The following is a 20,994-nucleotide window of genomic DNA, read 5'->3' on the forward strand; positions in this document are numbered from 1 at the left end:
CGAATATTCTCGCAAACGCAGAATGCACACAGATCAGTCCCCTGCGCCTGCTTCAGGGCCTTTACGAGAATGGAATTTAATTTGATCAGATAATAATTAATCAAGCATGATAATATTAAAGAGATGGCAGCTAGCTAGCTAGCTAGTACTACTTAATTACTTACCTTGGGTCGAAACCATTTCAGCTTTTGTTTCCATTCGCCTTCTGTGACGCTGATGAACCTTGCCCAAGCCTTGCCCGCCGACAAAGAAAATGAATAAAGGGGTTATTAAATAGTTCTTATCATGAAATGACGAACTAAATAGACCGAGATATATAGTTAATAATGATTGAAATTACCTGTTGACTATCCCAAACAAGATGTTATAGTCACGGTTTTCTTTGAGTAGTGAGTCCAGTATTTCAACTTTTCCTTCGTCAACTTTAATGATACACAAGATCCAGTGATATCTGCATGCACACACGTTTGCATGTCTTAATTAAGCGGGCATATGTAAGCAAAAACATGTAGCTAGCTAGGTAGTAGGCAAAAACAGAGAATTTGTAGTACAAGAAAGTGTGACTCACTGGAAGTTGTAAGGAAGTAGTATATCTTCATTGTATTTGAGTCGCTTCAAGAACTCGAACATGCTGTCCTCTACCTGCTTTTCATAACGCTTGTTTATTTTCCATGTGTATTCATTAACGATGTTTGGGTCAATGAACCCAATGCCATAGCGTCCACCTTTGTTCATTTCATACATCTTCATCCTGCACAATACCACAGAAAAGAATATAATGAGGATAATTGCAGGTAATGATTGATCAAAAGGATCAATACAACTAGCTTGTGACTTAAATTACAGATAGAAATCACTTACAGACAATAGCAATTGACGATAGATTTGTCGAGTGCGTCTTGATTGTATAACTGAAACAGTTCAGAATACTCAACGGTCACAGGTTTCCCATGGTAGTAATGATCCTTGTTGACTTGCACCATGAGGGACTGTCGATCGGATCTCTTGGTAATGTCCATGTATCATTGATGCAATTCATACATTCTCGTTGGGAGCTTCTTGACATCTTTTGGCTTGACCAAAGGTTGGCCCCGGACATATTTCCATTTTATTTCCTCCTCTGTAAGCACAGGCATGTCCTCGATCTCGAGGAGTTGTCCAACAATGATCTTGAGTTCTTCAGCCTGCGTTATATGCTGCTGGTTTATTACCACATCGTCCACCTGGGGAACGTAAACTGTTTGCCCATAATAATATTGGCCGCGCGTACTGTCACGTGTTGTTGGCGGCACAACAAGCGGGGGATCGGTTGCGCCCACTGTTCTCCCAGCTGGGCAATGGTTCTCCCGCATTTTTTGACAGCTGCTTGTTGTTTGCTCGATCTCGAGCTCGCCTCCTTCTGTAGACGTTGTCGATGTAACTTCCTGATGTGGCCCTCATAGTCTGTGTCAACAGGCTTAGGAGCTGGTGGTTCAGCCATACGAATGAAGTGGTCAATAACTTCCACAGGCACTTTCTCCCTTGGCGGCGGTGGCGGTTTCGATCCAAAATGGGCGTCGACTTCTGCCCGCACTATGGCATTGGTTTGCTCCTCGGTCCTGTCGTAAGCCCTGTCAGGAAGAGGAGTAGTGAGGTTTGGACCATATTTATATCGCTTGCCTCTGCCTGTACTTCCTGTACTATGACCTCGACTGGTACCGCTACGCACCATAGCTGCGGGGTGTCTCTTCTGCGGTTGCTGAGGCGGCGGAGACGGCTGACGGGGCTGAGTTGGACGAGGAGGAGTGGCCTGAAGCTGTGCCGGACTTGGAGGAGGAGTGGCCTGAGGTTGTGCCGGACTTGGAGGAGGAGTGGACGTCTGACACTGTGTCGGACTTGGAGGAGGAGTGGCCTGACACTTTGCCGGACTTGGAGGAGGAGGAGTGGCCTCACGCGTTGGTGGACTTGGAGGAGCGGGAGTCTGCTGACTCGGTGGCGGACTTCGATGAGGAGTCGGGTGACGCGGTGTCGGTGGCCTTCGAAAGATGATGCAATCCTTTCTCCATAGGATGATACGATGTTTGGCCTCTCCGAGTGTGTGCTCCTCGTCACCTCCAGGAATGTCAAGCTCTAGCCCCGAATATTGGTCCACCACCTCATCAACCACGACACGAGCATAGCCTGCTGGAATCGGGTTGTAATGGAAGGTTGCCTCGGGGGGATTTGTATAAGCAACGGCGTCCGCCACCTTCATGGATATGTTCTTCATTTTGAAGTGTAGCTCGCAGTTAGTGTTCTCCATGATGTCATCCACGGGGTATCTATCCAGCATTGCATCAAACGGGGCGGAACCCACGCTGCTTCTCGGCATGGATGGGGCGGTGGTATCCAATGCTGGATCATCCGCTAGCTGTTGCAGCTGCTGAGACCCCCTTTGCTGGCTAAGTGAGTCGATCTGCTCCTGCTGCCGCTGGAATTTGTTTGCCAAGTCCGCGTGCGCTGATTCTAGGCCTTGAAGGCGTTCATAGTCCAGCTTCCTCTTCTCCTCCTCCATCTTCCTCTGCTTCTCCTCTGCAATCTTCCTTCTCGCACGGGTTCTGTAGTCGGCGTTCCAGTCCGAAAACCCCTCATACCACAGAATAGCGCCCTTGCCTCGTGTTCTTCCCGGGTGTTCTGGATTTCCCAGGGCACGCGTAAGCTCGTTGTTCTCTCTGTTCGGCTGGAACACCCCCGTTCGAGCCTCTTCTATTGCAACAAGTATGTTATCGTCGGCTCCGTTCAGACATGCCTTCGTCGAAACTTTGCCTGTCTTCGGGTCCAACTCCCCCCCATGCGCATAGAACCAACTCCTGCACCTGGGGGGCCAGCTCTTAATAACCGGAGTGACACCTGCATCCTCCATCTCTTTCTCAGACTTATCCCACTTAGGCATTGCCACCGTGTAGCCACCTGGCCCCAGCTTATGGAACTTATCCTTTTTTTCGGCATTCTTCTTATTTATTCTCGACCGTTCCTTAGCTAATTCTGAATCCTTGAATTTCACGAAATCGTCCCAATGAGCACTTTGATTCTCTAGTGTCCCCTCGAATACTGGAGTCTTCCTTCCTCCCTTGACGTACTTCTCCCATTCACATCTCTTGTGGTTCTTGAATGCAACCGCCATCTTCCTAAGAGCAGCGTCCTTGACTTTCTGCACATCTGCTTCTGTGAAATGATCTGGTAGGGTGAAATGTTCCATGAGAGTATCCGAAAGCAGATTTTTTCTGTCTGTCATCGACAAAAGTAACATTTGGACGTGGCTTTGCTGGCTCTCTCCATTCTTGAAGGGAGATCGGGAGTTGGTCCTTCACAAGAACTCCGCACTGACGAACGAACTTCTCCGCAATCTTCTTAGGCGCTAATGGTTCGCCATTAGGTCTGAATGCCTCGATATTGTACTTTACGCCCTCCTTCAACTTTTTGTTCGGGCCTCGTTTCATCCTTTTGCCTGAAGATTTGCTTGATCCGGATGGCTGAGAGAAGAAAGATCGATTCGTTAATATATCTTCAACTCATTTAAAACATGTGATGATCACCAGATTCCTGCTTATATAAATATATATACCTCGCCGGTGTTTGTTGTTTCAGGATCAACATGTTCTTCGTCATCGTCATAATCGTAGTTCATGACTTCATCAATTCGGTCGTCGCGATCGAATATCATATCACCCTCTCCGGTGTTGTTTAGAAATTCGGAGCCGTCATAATCTTCTTCATTCTGATTATCATCTGGCCCGCGTATCATATCGAACATGGTCTGTTCTCTATCTCTATCGGTATTGTCCGCCATAGCTTTTATTTAACTATGCCAAAAGAAATATAAAACAATTTAGTATAATCTCGAATAATAGATATAATCTTGAATACATCGTCTCGGATAATAGATATAATCTCGAATACATCGTCTTGAATAATAGATTTAATCTCGAATACATCGACTCGAATAATATATAATATTGAATAGTACATCACTGGCTAGGTAGCTAATTAAAGATCGAATACTACAGAAGAATCTAGGACACTCGCGGTTCCTGCGGCGCGGGCGGTGGACACCCAAAGAGAAGGAACCCTCACAGGATCATAGCCGAAGTGAGATCCCTGAAGAAACTGCCAGGTATTAGAGAACCTGCCGCCCTCTAACGCAACCATGTAGCGATGGACGTGCTCGTCCTCCTCCCTGACACGACGACGTACCACCTCCGGCGGGGCCGGCTCCCTCCGCACCGAAACTGGCCCACGCGAACGCCACCAAACGAGATCAGGGTCGACGACGGGACCCGGGGCCGGGTTCCTCATCAAGCGGCGCGCCCCTCCAGGCAGCACCTCCCAGTGCCAGCCCGGCGGAGCCCAGTCCCGGACATGGGTCAGTTGCACGTCGTCGCGGACGTGTCGACGGCGAGGATGCGGGCCGGGATCGTCGACAACAAATACTAGCTATATGCCTGCAAAAAGTAACATCTTTTTAATGATTGGATTTTTATAACTAAAATTTCTAACATTTCTATAACATTTCTAACAATGCTATATATAACTAACATTTCTATAACATTTCTAATATTTCTATAACTAAAAAAAGAAAAATTTCTAACTATTTCTATAACTAAAAAACAAAAAAAATTCTAACAATTCTAACTTTTTATAACTATTTCTATAACTAAAAAACAGAAAAATTCCTAACAATTCTAACTTTTTTATAACTATTTCTATAACTAAAAAACAGAAAAATTTCTAACAATTCTAACATTTCTAACAATTCTAACATTTCTAACTATTCTAACAATTCTAACATTTCTAACTATTTCTAAAAAACAGAAAAATGTCTAACAATTTCTAAAAAATAGAAAAAATCTATAACTAAAAATGTATGTGTGTGTGTGCGCTCACCGGCCGGCGAGGCGAGAGGCGACGGGGGGCGCGCGGCGACGGGGACGGCGATGAGCGCGGCGACGACGGGGACAGGGACGTACGGGCCGGGGCGGCGACGACGACGGGGACGGTGACGACGCGGCCGGGACGGGGCGGCGGTGACGACGGGGACGACGGGGACGGGACGACGGGGCGGCGACGACGAGGACGGGGCGGCGACGGGGCTGGCGACGGGGGCGGCGACGAGGGATATGGAGACGGCGGGGGCGGCGGGCGACGGTGTGCAGAGAGGAGAAGAAGCAGAGGGAGAGATGAAAACTGACGAAATTTTGAAGTGTTGTTTATATAGGAGGGACCTTTAGTACCGGTTGGTGCCACGAATCGGTACTAAAGGGGGATGCGCTGCCAGGCGAGGGGCGCAAAGTTTAGTCCCACCTCGCCTAGCGAAGGGCAGCCGCACTGGTTTATAAACCCAGCCGCGGCTGCTCCTTCGAGCTCCTCTCAAATGCAGGCCTTCTGGGCCTACCTGTGCTGTGCTGCCTCGTGGGCCTACTGGGCCTTTGCGGGCCTGCATCCTGGCCCAACAACGGTTTGGGTTTCTAGTCGTATGCAGGCCGCTCTAGCCTAGTAGGCGGGCTTTTTTTATTTTTTTTTGCTTTATTTATTTTTGAGTTGTTTTTGTGTGTATTTAGAGTTTCTTTGTGAATATTTTTGCTTTAGGTACAAAATATTACAAACTTTCTGTTAGTGCCCGTAGTTTTCAAATTTGAATAGTTTAAATTTTGAATTATTTGAAATTAGTGTGAATCACTAGTTTGTGAATAACTTAACTTTAAAAATCAGTAAAGGCATGAAAGAATTTGTTTGCACATAAAATTTCTTCGTGTTTCAAATGCCAAAACACATAATTAACTACCCTAATTATTACAGAGATTCCCTTCTGGGTGTGAAACATAGAAGAAAGTGATGATAGCTAGTGAAGCCGATCACATCCCAGATCTTTGGGTGTGAAACTTTTTCTTCGCGTGTGTCCCTTTGCACCGTAACCATGGAAAATCTTCATCATTTAACGGGATGCTCGGGTCAATATTCACTGTGAATGGAGCAATTTCATCAAACTTTTCATAATCTTCTGACTTGTCTGTCTTGTCATCCACTCCCACGATGTTTCTCTTCCCAGAAAGAACTATGTGCCGCTTTGGCTCATCGTACGATGCATTCGCTTCCTTATCTTTTCTTTTTCTTGGCTTGGTAGACATGTCCTTCACATAGAAAACCTGTGCCACATCATTGGCCAGGACGAATGGTTCGTCTGCATACGCAAGATTGTTGAGATCCACTGTTGTCATTCCGTACTGCGGGTCTTCCGTTACCCCGCCTCGTGTCATATTGACCCATTTGCATCGAAACAAAGGGACCTTCAAACCACGTCGATAGTCAAGTTCCCATATGTCCTGTATATAACCATAATATGTTTCCTTTCCCGTCTTGGTTTCTGCATCAAAGCGGACACCACTGTTTTGGTTGGTGCTCTTCTTATCTTGGGCGATCGTGTAAAATGTATTACCATTTATCTCGTACCCTTTGAAAGTCATTATATTCGAAGATGGTAACTGGGACAACAAGTACAGGTCATCTTCAATAGAGGTGTCATGCATGGTACGTGCTTGCAACCAGCTGGCGAAACTCCTGGTTTGTTCACGTGTAATCCAGTCGTCAGACCGCTCCGGGTGTTTGGAGCGTAGCAAATTCTTGTGTTCATCCATATACGGAGCCACCAAGGCGGAATTCTGTAGAACTGTGTAGTGTGCTTCAGTGAGAGAATGTCCGTCCATACATATTATTTGTTCCCCTCCTAGCATGCCTTTTCCATCCAGTCTGCCCTTATGCCGCGATTCAGGAACACCAATCGGCTTAAGGTCAGGAATAAAGTCAATACAAAACTCAATGACCTCCTCATTTTGACGGCCCTTGGAGATGCTTCCTTCTGGCCTAGCACGGTTATGAACATATTTCCTTAAAACTCCCATGAACCTCTCAAAGGGGAACATATTGTGTAGAAATACAGGACCCAAAACGTTAATCTCTTCGCATAGGTGAACTAGGACGTGCGTCATGATGTTGAAGAAGGATGGTGGGAACACCAACTCGAAACTGACAAGACATTGCACCAAATCATTCTGTAACCTTGGTATGATTTCTGGATCGATTACCTTCTGAGAGATTGCATTGAGAAATGCACATAGCTTCACAATGGCTAATCGAATGTTTTTCGGTAGAAGCCCCCTCAATGCAACCGGAAGCAGTTGCGTCATAATCACATGGCAGTCATGAGACTTTAGGTTCTGAAACTTTTTCTCTGCCATGTTTATTATTCCCTTTATATTCGACGAGAAGCCAGACGGTACCTTAATACTGAGCAGGCATTCAAAGAAGATTTCCTTCTCTTCTTTGGTAAGAGCGTAGCTTGCATGACCCTGATGTATGTTGTCTTTTCCGTGCATACGTTGCTGGTCCTCCCGTGCCTCAGGTGTATCTTTTGTCTTCCCATACACGCCCAAGAAGCCAAGCAGGGTCACACAAAGATTCTTCGTCACGTGCATCACATCGATTGCGGAGCGGACCTCTAGGTGTTTCCAATAGGGCAGGTCCCAAAATATAGATTTCTTCTTCCACATGGGTGCGCGTCCGTCAGCGTCATTCGGAACAGGTTGTCCACCAGGACCCTTTCCAAAGACCACCTTCAAATCCTTGACCATATCATGTACATCAGCACCAGTACGGTGGCCAGACTTCGTCCGGTGATCCGCCTCACCTTTGAAATGCTTGCCTTTCTTTCTTACGGGATGCCTGCTCGGAAGAAATCGACGATGTCCCAGGTACACATTCTTCTTACAATTAGTCAAATATATACTGTCGGTATCGTCCAAACAGTGCGTGCATGCGCGGTATCCCTTGTTTGTCTGTCCTGAAAGGTTACTGAGAGCAGGCCAATCATTGATGGTCACGAACAGCAACGCCTTTAGGTCAAATTCTTCCCCCATGTGCTCATCCCACGCATGTACACCTATTCCATTCCACAGTTGTAAGAGTTCTTCAACTAATGGCCTTAGGTACACATCAATGTCGTTGCCGGGTTGCTTAGGGCCTTGGATGAGCACTGGCATCATAATGAACTTCCGCTTCATGCACAACCAAGGAGGAAGGATATACAAATATAGAGTCACAGGCCAGGTGCTATGGTTGCTGCTCTGCTCCCCAAAAGGATTAATGCCATCTGCGTTTAGACCAAACCATATGCTCCTTGCGTCATCTGCAAACTCCTTCCCGTACTTTCTTTCGATTTTTCTCCACTGCGACCCGTCAGCGGGTACTCTCAACTTTCCGTCTTTCTTACGGTCTTCTCTGTGCCATCGCATCGCCTTGGCATGCTCTTTGTTTTGGAACAAACGTTTCAACCGTGGTATTATAGGAGCATACCACATCACCTTGGCAGGAATCTTCTTCCTGGGGCGCTCGCCCTCGACATCACCAGGGTCATCGCGGCTGATCTTATAGCGCAATGCACCACATACCGGGCAAGCGTTCAAATCCTCGTACTCACCGCGGTAGAGGATGCAATCATTAGGGCATGCATGTATCTTCTGCACCTCTAACCCTAGAGGGCAGACAGCCTTCTTTGCTTCGTACGTACTCTCGGGCAATTCGTTGTCCTTTGGAAGCATATCCTTTATCATTACCAGCAACTTTCCAAATCCCTTGTCAGATACACCATTCTCTGCCTTCCATTGCAGCAATTCCAGTGTGGTGCCCAGCTTTTTCTTGTCAACTACGCAATTCGGGTACAACAATTTTTTGTGATCCTCTAACATGCGCTGCAACTTCTTCTTCTCCAAATCACTTGCGCAGTTTCTCTTTGCATCGGCAATGGCCCGACCTAGATCATCAACGGGCTCATCTGATGCCTCTTCTTCAGCTTCTTCCCGCATTGCCGGCTCAGCTTCTTCCTGCATTACCGGCTCAGCTTCTTCCCCCATTGTTGTGTCATCGTATTCAGGGAACCCATGGCCAGGATAGCTGTCGTCGTCCTCTTCTTCTTCATTGTCTTCCATCATAACCCCTCTTTCTCCGTGCTTGGTCCAAACATTATAGTGGGGCATGAAACCGGACTCAAACAGGTGGACGTGAATGGTTCTTGACGTAGAGTAATTGTGACCATTCTTATAGCCAGCACATGGACAAGGCATAAAACCATCCGCCCGCTTGTTTGCCTCAGCCGCAATCAGAAAAGTATGCACGCCCTCAACGAACTGGGGAGAGCATCGGTCATCGTACATCCATTGCCGGCTCATCTTCATTACACAACACCGAATAGACCAAATTAATACAAGTTCATACATAAAGTTCATACAACACTTAAATGCAACAAACAAATAACTCTCTAGCTAAAGCATTTAAATGCAACAACAAATGCGATCAAGATCGCAACTAAGGTAACAATGGATCCAACAGCATAATGATACCAAGCCTCACTATCGATGGCATATTTTCTAATCTTTCTAATCTTCAAGCGCATTTTCTCCATCTTGATCTTGTGATCATCGACGACATCGGCAACATGCAACTCCAATTCCATCTTCTCCCCCTCAATTCTTTTCAATTTTTCTTTCAAGTACTCGTTTTCTCTTTCAACTAAATTTAACCTCTCGACAATAGGGTCGGTTGGAATTTCCGGTTCACATACCTCCTAGAAAAAATTTCTATGTCAACTTGATGGGCATAATTTGTCATAAACACGAAATGCAACTAGTTTTAAAAGAGAATATATATACCACATCTGAATCATAACAAGGACGAGGGCCGACGGGGACGGATATCAAAACCATGGCACTATATGTATAACAAACAACGTACGGGTAAGATAATTATACGAGTAACTATATATCCAAATCACACAAACATCAATTTTTATATAAAATTTCATGAACAAAGAGGCTCACCACAAGGTGGTGCCGGCGACGGGATGGTGCGGGCGATCGACGGTGGTTACAACGGAGATTTAGAAGGCACTAAGTAAACCACACCTACATATGCAAACTAAGTGTTATTTCTGACCTCAAATTGCATATAAATCAAATACTAGCACATATATATATTTCCTCCCAAATTACTAAACTCACAAATTAATCACTATATAAAGCATTGCAAGAGCTAATCTAGCAATGAGAGATGAAAGGACAAAGTTGCTAACCTTTGTGATCATTTCAATGGATGGGGGCCTTCAAATCTTGACAAATTTTGGGCAAAATGTGTGATGAGCTCGAGAGGAAGAGGAAGAACAGAGAGGAGAGGGGAAAGGGGAAGAACAGAGCGAGCTCGGGTGGACGAAGGGTTTATGTAGGACGACCTTTAGTACCGGTTTATGCCAAGAACCGGTACTAAAGGGGCTGGAGGGGCCCCAGTCTGACAACATCCTGCCACCACTATCATTAGTACCGGTTCGTGGCACGAACCGGTGCTAAAGGTTCGCCACGAACCGGTACTAATGAAAGCGGTCTGGCTAGCCGTTGGAACCGGCACTAATGTATACATTAGTGCCGGCTCAAATACAAACCGGCACTAATGTGCTTCACGTTTGACCCTTTTTCTACTAGTGACCCCTACCCCGTGGGGTGCCACTTGGGAGAGCAGTACAGGTGCGTGCCAACTCAAAAAAACATGTAATCTAGTTAAACCGTTATTTAGGCTAAACTTTAGCTGTTGACATGTAATTTGGGCTAATATGTTAGTTGCCAAACACAAAATGTAGGGGTAAGCTAACATGGCAAGGTGAGGGTCAATTGGCCAATCTAAAGGCCGTGTTCATGGCAACCTTGAGGTAAGTGTTTTGTTATGCAACTCAAAGACCCAATGGCAAGGTTTCTCATTATGTGCTAAGACCTACATCATCTCTCTACTGGCAGTCTCCACGGCTCTAGCCCCCTAGCAGTGGCACGAGTGGTCCCCACTTATGGCGGTTCTACTTTGGGCTTTTCCCCATAGTTTGCTTGCTTTCATTCGTGTCGAACAGGATGGAGAGAATATAATTAATGGAAGAAGTATGTGGTCGTTGACTAATGGCCCCTAGATAAGTAAAGGAAGCCAAATAATTCCATTTCAGAGTTCGAGACTTGAGCTAGAAAATGAATGGAGTATGAGGTATAGTTGTAACTACGTAAATTATTTGCATGGTCAAGATTGGATATAAGGCCAAGGCAAAAGACATGCAACAGGGTGATCGGTAAGGAGGAGGGAGGTGTAGCAACATCAAATGGAATCAATTATGCACATCGGCCTTGATACATTAAGGTTACTCTATATCTCAGTTGGAGCATAAGTGAAATGTAATAAATCCTATAATTTTTCCTCAGGAAAAAGATGAAAACATATAAATATTTTAAAGTAAACTATATAGAATGGCTATTTAAGCTAAAACTTTCATGACAACACAATTACATGTCTAGTACTCTCTATGTAAAGAAATATAAGTTCGTTTAGATCACTACTAAACGGTCTTATATTTCTTTAGAGAGGGAGTATTAGTTAATTATGTTAACTTTTAGTTGAGACACTGAACAGAAATAACAACAAGAGGAGTCTTTTCATGACTTCAAAAAATACCTTACTGTAGAAAGCATAAAGAGACTGATCAGCAAATAACTTCTTATGCACTAGATCTCCGTCCTCTGCTCCTATGCATAAGCATGCAACTTCAACTTGCTTAGTGCATACTATGATTCGGCTTCCTTTGTTGTTGTTTGGGAAACATGTTTTAATGCAATCCCACTGTTCAATGCTGTGTATGTCATTGAGTCTATCGGGATTTGTCGGCACATTCGGGCGGTGTTGCTGGTCTTGTTTTAACCTGTCGAAGTGTCTTGAAGAACCGAGGTACCGAGTCTGATCGGAACGTCTCGGGAGGAGGTCTATTCCTTTGTTGACCGTGAGAGCTTGTCATGGGCTAAGTTGGGACTCCCCTGCAGGGATTTGAACTTTCGAAAGCCGTGCCCATGGTTATGGGCAGATGGGAATTTGTTAATGTCCGGTTGTAGATAACTTGAACCTTAACTTAATTAAAATGAATCACCTGAGTGTGTTACCATGATGGCCTCTTCTCAGCGGAGTCCGGGAAGTGGACACGGTGTTGGAGTAATGCTTGCGCAGGTTGTTCTCTAGTTTCTCGCTCGCGCTTTGCCTCCTCTTCTCGCTCTCTTTTGCGAACAGGATAGCCACCATATATGCTAGTCGCTTGTTGCAGCTCCACTTATATTTACCTTGCCTTACCTATAAGCTTAAATAGTCTTGATCACGAGGGTGCGAGATTGCTGAGTCCCTGTGGCTCACAGATTACTATTACACCAGATGCAGGGCCTGATGATTCCGCTTCAGGTGACGCGCTCGAGCTCAAGTGGGAGTTCGACGAGGACTCTCAACGCTATTATGTTTCTTTTCCTGATGATCAGTAGTGGTGCCCAGTTGGGGGTGATCGGGACCGTGTCGCATGTTGGGTTATCTTTTATTTTGGCGCCGTAGTCGGGCCATGAGTGTTTGGATGATGTAATGTTATTTATGTACCTTGATTGATGTGGCGAGTGTAAGCCAACTATGTTATCTTCCCTTTATTATTATATTACATGGGATGTGTAAAGATTACCTTACTTGCGACATATGCCTTCAATGCGATTATGTCTCTAAGTCGTGCCTCGACACGTGGGAGCTATAGTCGCTTCGAGGGTGTTACACCCATACTCATCAGCAAAATGGGTTGGCTGAACATAAACATCGTCATGTTGTTGAAGTAGGATTAGCACTCTTGGCCAATGCTTCCATGCCTCTGAAATTCTGGGATGAAGCTTTTCTCACTGCCACATATCTCATAAATATTCGACCCAGTAAAGTCATCAAATTTGAAAGCCCAATCACACGTTTGTTTGGAACAAAACCAGATTTCAAATCTCTACGAGTCTTTGGTTGTGCATGTTGGCCGAACCTAAGACCCTACAACACACGCAAACTTGCGTTTCGTTCAAAAAAAATGTGTGCTTTTGGGGTATATCCCTATGCACAAAGGAGTCAAGTGCTTAGATGTTCCCACAGGCCGAGTTTATATATCTCGAGACGTTGTGTTTGATGAATCAGTTTTCCCTTTTGAATCTCTCCATCCCAATGCCGGCGCTCTCCTTCGTCAAGAGATTCTTCTTCTTCCATCTACACTTCGAGCTTTTGATCACGGGGGAAACAATTGCACAAACCAACATGATGATAATATCCCTGCTGGAACCAGTTCTTGTCTTCCGTGTGTGCAGGTACCTGAAGAAAATAGAGAAGAAAACGGTCAGAATGATCAAAATCCCGTCCAAAATGAGGCTATATTTCATGTAGAAGAAGAAGACGAAGAAGGCGCAGCGTTCGAGGATGATTTGGCGGCGCCTGCCACCCCTGCGCGTCAATCACCCTCGGATCGCGCACGGATATCCTCCTCGGATCGCGATCTGGTCGGCCAGGAGAGCCAGGCGTGGGCGAGCCGCTCCGCAGCCGCCACGTCCTCACGCGGAGGATCTCCCTCGAGCGGCCCGCGCATGCAGCCAATCGCTGCGGGGCGCGGCGGGCACATGCAGCAGACAGGCCCACCTGGCGCGGCTGGCACGGGATCGTCTGCGGCCACAGATGGTGCGGCTGTGGAAGAACAGGCCACACCCGCGACCACAGGATCTGACATGGCAACGCCCGTCTCTTCTCCAAGATCTTCTGCGACAAGTCGATCCGTGCGCCCGCGTGTACAGCAGCAACCAGCTACATCCAGAGTCACAACTCGGCTACAAAAAGGTATCAAGAACCCAAAAATAAGAACTGATGGCACAATATCGTATGGTATGCTATGTATTTCAGGAGAGCCAACAAAACTAGATGATGCACTTGGAGATCCAAAGTGGAAAAAGGCCATGGATGAGGAGTATATAGCCCTGATGAAAAGCAAGACATGGCATTTGGTACCAAATCTAAAAGGTAAAAACATCATTGATTGTAAGTGGGTGTATAGGATCAAGAAAAAGGCAGACGGCTCCATTGACAGGTATAAAGCATGTCTTGTTGCTAAAGGTTTTAAGCAGCGCTATGGTATTGATTATGAGGATACATTTAGTCCTGTGATAAAAGCTGCAACCATAAGACTTGTGCTAGCAATTGCTGTGTCTAGGGGATGGAGCTTGAGACAGCTAGACGTAAAGAACGCGTTTTTGCATGGTGTTCTGAAAGAGGAGGTCTACATGAGGCAACCACCAGGTTATGAACACAAGCAAAAACCACATTACATATGCAAGCTTGACAAGGCTCTCTATGGCTTGAAACAAGCACCTAGAGCATGGTACTCCAGGTTGAGTATGCAGTTGAAACACCTTGGCTTTGTTGCATCAAAAGCTGACACATCTCTCTTCATATACAATAAGGCAAATACTGTCATTTTTGTGCTCATATATGTTGATGATATTATAGTTGCAAGCTCTTCTCAGAATGCTACTGATGCTCTCTTACATGATCTAAGCTCAGAATTTGCCTTAAAGGATCTTGGTGATTTGAGTTTCTTTCTAGGCATTGAAGTTAAGAAGGTTCAGGATGGTATAGTGTTGAAACAGGAAAAATATGCAGCTGAACTCTTGGCTCGGATGGGAATGAAGGATTGCAAGCCTTCTCCCACACCATTATCCTCATCAGGACAACTGTCAGCTTATGAAGGGGAACCACTTAATGAAAAGGAAAGCACCAGATATAGAAGTGTTGTTGGAGCCTTACAATACTTAACCTTGACACGGCCAGATATCTCATTTTCAGTTAACAAAGTATGTCAATACCTGCATGCTCCTACTTCTGCTCATTGGACAGCTGTCAAAAGGATCATACGGTATGTCAAGCACACAGTAGGTTTGGGGCTATATTTTAAACGTTCCAATTCTACACTGGTTAGTGCCTTCTCTGATGCAGATTGGGCAGGCTGTAGTGATGATAGAAGAGCTTTTGATCACGGGGGAAACAATTGCACAAACCAACATGATGATAATATCCCTGCTGGAACCAGTTCTTGTCTTCCGTGTGTGCAGGTGCCTGAAGAAAACAAAGAAGAAAACGGTCAGAATGATCAAAATCCCGTCCAAAATGAGGCTATATTTCATGTAGAAGAAGAAGACGAAGATGGCGCAGCGTTCGAGGATGATTTGGCGGCGCTTGCCACCCCTGCGCGTCAATCTCCCTCGGATCGCGCACGGATATCCTCCTCGGATCGCGATCTGGTCGGCCAGGAGAGCCAGGCGTGGGCGAGCCGCTCCGAAGCCGCCACGTCCTCACGCGGAGGATCTCCCTCGAGCGGCCCGCGCATGCAGCCAATCGCTGCGGGGCGCGGCGGGCACATGCAGCCGACAGGCCCACCTGGCGCGGCTGGCACGGGATCGTCTGCGGCCACAGATGGTGCGGCTGTGGAAGAACAGGCCACACCCGCGACCACAGGATCTGACGTGGCAACGCCCGTCTCTTCTCCAAGATCTTCTACGAAAAGTCGATCCGTGCGCCCGCGTGTACAGCAGCAACCAGCTACATCCAGAGTCACAACTCGGCTACAAAAAGGTATCAAGAACCCAAAAATAAGAACTGATGGCACAATATCGTATGGTATGCTATGTATTTCAGGAGAGCCAACAAAACTAGATGATGCACTTGGAGATCCAAAGTGGAAAAAGGCCATGGATGAGGAGTATATAGCCCTGATGAAAAGCAAGACATAGCATTTGGTACCAAATCTAAAAGGTAAAAACATCATTGATTGTAAGTGGGTGTATAGGATCAAGAAAAAGGCAGACGGCTCCATTGACAGGTATAAAGCATGTCTTGTTGCTAAAGGTTTTAAGCAGCGCTATGGTATTGATTATGAGGATACATTTAGTCCTGTGATAAAAGCTGCAACCATAAGACTTGTGCTAGCAATTGCTGTGTCTAGGGGATGGAGCTTGAGACAGCTAGACGTAAAGAACGCGTTTTTGCATGGTGTTCTGAAAGAGGAGGTCTACATGAGGCAACCACCAGGTTATGAACACAAGCAAAAACCACATTACATATGCAAGCTTGACAAGGCTCTCTATGGCTTGAAACAAGCACCTAGAGCATGGTACTCCAGGTTGAGTATGCAGTTGAAACACCTTGGCTTTGTTGCATCAAAAGCTGACACATCTCTCTTCATATACAATAAGGCAAATACTATCATTTTTGTGCTCATATATGTTGATGATATTATAGTTGCAAGCTCTTCTCAGAATGCTACTGATGCTCTCTTACATGATCTAAGCTCAGAATTTGCCTTAAAGGATCTTGGTGATTTGAGTTTCTTTCTAGGCATTGAAGTTAAGAAGGTTCAGGATGGTATAGTGTTGAAACAGGAAAAATATGCAGCTGAACTCTTGGCTCGGATGGGAATGAAGGATTGCAAGCCTTCTCCCACACCATTATCCTCATCAGGACAACTGTCAGCTTATGAAGGGGAACCACTTAATGAAAAGGAAAGCACCAGATATAGAAGTGATGTTGGAGCCTTGCAATACTTAACCTTGACACGGCCAGATATCTCATTTTCAGTTAACAAAGTATGTCAATACCTGCATGCTCCTACTTCTGCTCATTGGACAGCTGTCAAAAGGATCATACGGTATGTCAAGCACACAGTAGGTTTGGGGCTATATTTTAAATGTTCCAATTCTACACTGGTTAGTGCCTTCTCTGATGCAGATTGGGCAGGCTGTAGTGATGATAGAAAATTTACAGGAGGTTTTGCTGTTTTCTTTGGGTCTAACCTTATTTCATGGAGTGCCAGGAAACAAGCAACAGTGTCAAGGTCGAGTACTGAAGCTGAGTACAAGTCATTAGCAAATGCTACTGCAGAGATTATTTGGGTTGAGTCTTTGCTTGAGGAATTGGGTGTTAAGCAACATCGTGTCTCATGTCTATGGTGTGATAATTTGGGTGCTACTTACTTAAGTGCCAATCCAGTTTTTCATGCCAGAACCAAGCACATCGAAATAGACTTTCACTTTGTACGGGAAAGAGTTGCAGAGAAGAAGTTGGAGATACGTTTTATTCCTTCTAAAGATCAAGTGGCTGATGGTTTCACCAAAGCTCTACCGTACAAGCCATTTGAAGCATTCAAGAACAATCTCAATCTAGGATAGGTAGTTCAGATTAAGGGAGGGTGTTAGACTTAGAGATATATTCTGTTGTAATCTTAACTACTTATCTCTTCCTCTCCCTTGTAACCTCCTATCTCTTATCCTACCGAATCCTAGCGATCGGTAGAAGTCTTGTAAACCACGGCAAGGGTGATTCCTGCCCTCGATCAATAAAACCCCGCGGCTCCTCTATGGAGGAGTAGGAACGCTTCCACCAAAATACATCTTACACTGGTGTCGATTGTGCGGGGCTCCTTCACAGAACTGCTTTCTTCCGCACGTGCGTACAACCTAGGTGGAGTAGAAATCAGTGTTTGATAATGTAGGTGTATTGCCACGCTTTCATTTACCTACGTTCGTTCATTATTCCAAGGATTTTTCATGACACTTATGTACTCATGCATGTTTGTGTGCTATACTGCTATGTCAGTATACAATGCACGGATGTGTTCAGCGAAACCACTTTGCAACCAGTAATAATTCCAAAAGGGAAAATTCTATGCTTGAACAATGCTGTCAGAAGGAGTATTCAGAGTTGTTTTTCCGGTGTTGATTGTGCAACGCTCCTCCTTCACAGAACTGTTTCGTTTGTGAGCAGAAATCATGCATATTTGGCTAGAGTATGTGTTGCCGTGCTTTCGTTTGTGAGCCAACAATTCTGTGACACTTAATTTAGGTACGTCACTTTATTTTCCTGTTCCATGTTAGCACCAAGTTATGTGCGATCTCTGGCTTTGATTTGGAGCACACTAGCTGTAACCCAGGTAGATGATGATCTTTTATGTATCTCCTTCAGTGTGGTTTCAATCAATGTATCACCAACTGCTACTCCGTTTGTAAGAGCAAATGGTGTTCTTCGTTTTGTTCATCCGTAGCGACTCTTTGAGCACTGTTTATTCAGGAGTAAAATTTCATGTTTTATTTTAGGAAACAGAGCAAGTGCTACCAAACTGTAGTGTCCACTCTGCTTTCAGGTCAGCATTTCCAGCATTATTTACTGTTTACTCAGCTTGAGGAGTTGTATCAGTGAGACACTGATGGAGGTGAGGAGGAGATGTTCCTGTGGGTTTCATCGACCAATCTGAAACTACAGAACCATCAAGACAGGGCGGCCGCAACAACTGGATCTCCAGCATCAAGCCTTTTTTGCCTTTGCCTGCAAAGTCCTCCAAGATTACGTACCATATGTCAGTTTCCTTCTCTGTTAGTGTGTCACGTAACATTTCGGCAAAAAATTCTGTCATGCTTTCAGAGGTTGGCGAGGTGTGAGTATGTAACAGCACCATCACCATGGAAGCTACAAGTAGAACCAAAACCAAGCAGCGTCAGAACTGTTTCCGCAATATCGAGGCATGATTGGATAAAGTGTACTGTCCTGCTTTCCGTAACCCGCATTTATATGCCAAAACTCTGTGACACTTGACTTAGGCATGTCACTGTATTTCTTGTCCAGCATTGACTCTGTGTGATCCATCTGTGATTTGGAACAATTGTGTCTGACTCAGATGGCTCTAGCTGTGACCTCTAAATACTTCCGTCAGTATTTTTCCTGTCAGAGCAAGCATGTACAGGACCTGAAACACGTACTCATGGTTGTATTCTCAGACAGTATATATGTGCGGCTGTATCTTGGACAGAGCTACAGGCGTGCATGGACGCACTGGCTCTAGCTCTCCAGTGGACAGAGTTACCGGCGATCCTTGAGTCCTTCTGTACCACAAACCTTTGTCAGTGTTGTAAGCATCAGGAAAGGATGTGGCTCAAGCTAATACTCGAGCCTTGTTCGATAACTGAAGCGGGCATATTGCTTCAGAAGAGAGTTTAAGCAGCCTCTGAAGATTCATACATCCCGAAATAGGATGAGGTGAGCCAGTCCTCTGCAAAATTTGCTGCTACATTTAACCAGCGCATAGGGTAGAACCCCTTTTGGCTCCCGCGACTAGGCGACTAGGGTTCCCCCTCCCCACCTCCCGCCACCGCCGGTCCTCCTGCCGCCGCCGGCCGCCGGCCCCGCGCCCCACCTCCGCCCCCTTACTCCCTTCCCTCTCCCCCGTCCAGACCCGCCTCGCGCCGCCTCCCCGGGAGGTGGCCGGGGCGGAGCTCGTGCCCCTCTTCCGCGGGCCCCCACCTCCCCCATTTCCCTCGCAGCCGCCGGAAGTCGCCCCCGGCACTAGCCCGGGTGGTTCCGGCGGCGGCGGGCCTTCCCTTTCCCGCGCCTGCGTGCTCCCTTCCCGGGGCAGGGAGGCGGCGGCGGTGCAGCTCGGCGTGGCTGCGGTTCGGCTACCCTGCGGTGGCGGCCGGCGGCAGGCATGGTGTCAGCACCGCTCCTTGGCGGGGGTGCAGCATGGTGGTGCTGGATGGCCGTCGTCGCGACCCCGGCCTAGATCTGGGTCCGGCGAGCCCCATCTGGGTCCTAGCGGGCCGGCTCCCCGGCGTGGCCTCGTTGTCTGCGGCGCGGTGAAGAGGAGGAGCGGCTCGGATGTGGGGCATCGGCGCCGACGGCAGGAGCTTTACGGGCCCACAAGGGCTCAGCCGGGCCTGGTGTGCTCCTGCTATTGTGTCCGGACGGCTACCGTCGCGGAAGGTGAAGGTGGGGCCCTCCTGCGTGTCGACGATGCTGATGCCCTAGCCCCGGCTCTGATTCTTCGCCGCGCTGTCCTCACTTCGCGGTGCCGTGGTGAGACGGTGTGGGGGCCTCATGTCCGCGTTGGCGCAGGGTAGTGGTTGGTCTGGTGGCTGGATCCGGAGCTCCCGAGGCGCGGGTTGGGATCGGGGGAAACCCCTGTCGGCGTGTCCGACACCGGCGCGGTGACGCCTGTGGGCGCCAGCTGACCTTCCGAGAGGGCGTTGGGGGCTACCCTTCCTCTCGCCTCGTCGTGTACCGGGGAAAACCCTTGGCAGCAGCGTCGTCATCGTCGCGATCCTTCTTGAAGGTGTTGATAGGTGCCGGCGCTCCGGAGTCTTGGAGCCTAGTGGAAGATCCTGGTGGGCGCAGTGGTCGTGAGACTTCTTTGTTTTTGTTGATCCGCTATTGTTGGCATTTGTTTCTTTGTTCTTCTCTCTCGTTTCTTTTAGGTGTGACTGTGCTGCTTCTGCCCCAGCACCTATTCCTGTATGGTTCGGTTGGTTGCTTTGTATACAAAACGAAGGGAAACCCTTTTTCGGCATAGGGTAGAACCCTTTTGATCTATCAAGTTGTGCAACTCATGTGCATACCCTATTTGATGGAATGAGATCTCCCTTTCTCTATTCGCAAAAAAGAAGAAGAATCATGAATTGTTGTAATTTTAAAAATAAGAACTTGTCACGAGGAAGAGCATGGATGAATGGCGCGGCGACAACTTTTGCTAACTGCGTCTGACTTGGTAACGGCGACCGGGAAGGTAGAGTTTCATCATTGCCCTCGTCGGGCAAATGGCTTAGCACATCATATTGTAAACTTTAGCTTTGAGTAGTTGACATTTTAGAAGAATGGTCATGCGATGCAAAAAAAAAAGAATGGTCATGAAATTTTAAAAAAATTCACGCAGTTAGAGAAATGTTTGTAACATATAAAAATAGTTGGTGTCATTTAAAAGAATATTCTATAGCACAGAAAAAAAAGAAGAAGAAGAAGAAAAACATGCAAAACCTTACTAAAACCACGCGAAAGATTAGTAAAACCAATCCCCGCTGTATCCTAAGACCGCTACCATATGACAAGACTACCACCCTGCCTTTCCTTCCCCGGACAAGCCTCCGCTCCTCTCCGCCGCCGGCGATTCTGATTCTTGCTGCTGCTCCACGCCTCCTCCGCCATTGACGAGCTGCCCCCTGCAAGTCCATTCAAATCCAATCCAATCCAATCAATCCTCTCCCCCAGGCCCCA

At 46.7% G+C, this 20,994-nt stretch overlaps 1 pseudogene; it reads right to left on the minus strand.

Moving 5' to 3' along the window:
* Window positions 1–13,867, minus strand: part of LOC125547362 — a 29,971-nt pseudogene extending 16,104 nt beyond the window's left edge.
* Window positions 13,868–20,994: the final 7,127 nt, after the last annotated feature.

This window comes from Triticum urartu, chromosome 3 (assembly GCF_003073215.2).
Source record: "Triticum urartu cultivar G1812 chromosome 3, Tu2.1, whole genome shotgun sequence".
Classification (NCBI taxonomy): domain Eukaryota; kingdom Viridiplantae; phylum Streptophyta; class Magnoliopsida; order Poales; family Poaceae; genus Triticum; species Triticum urartu.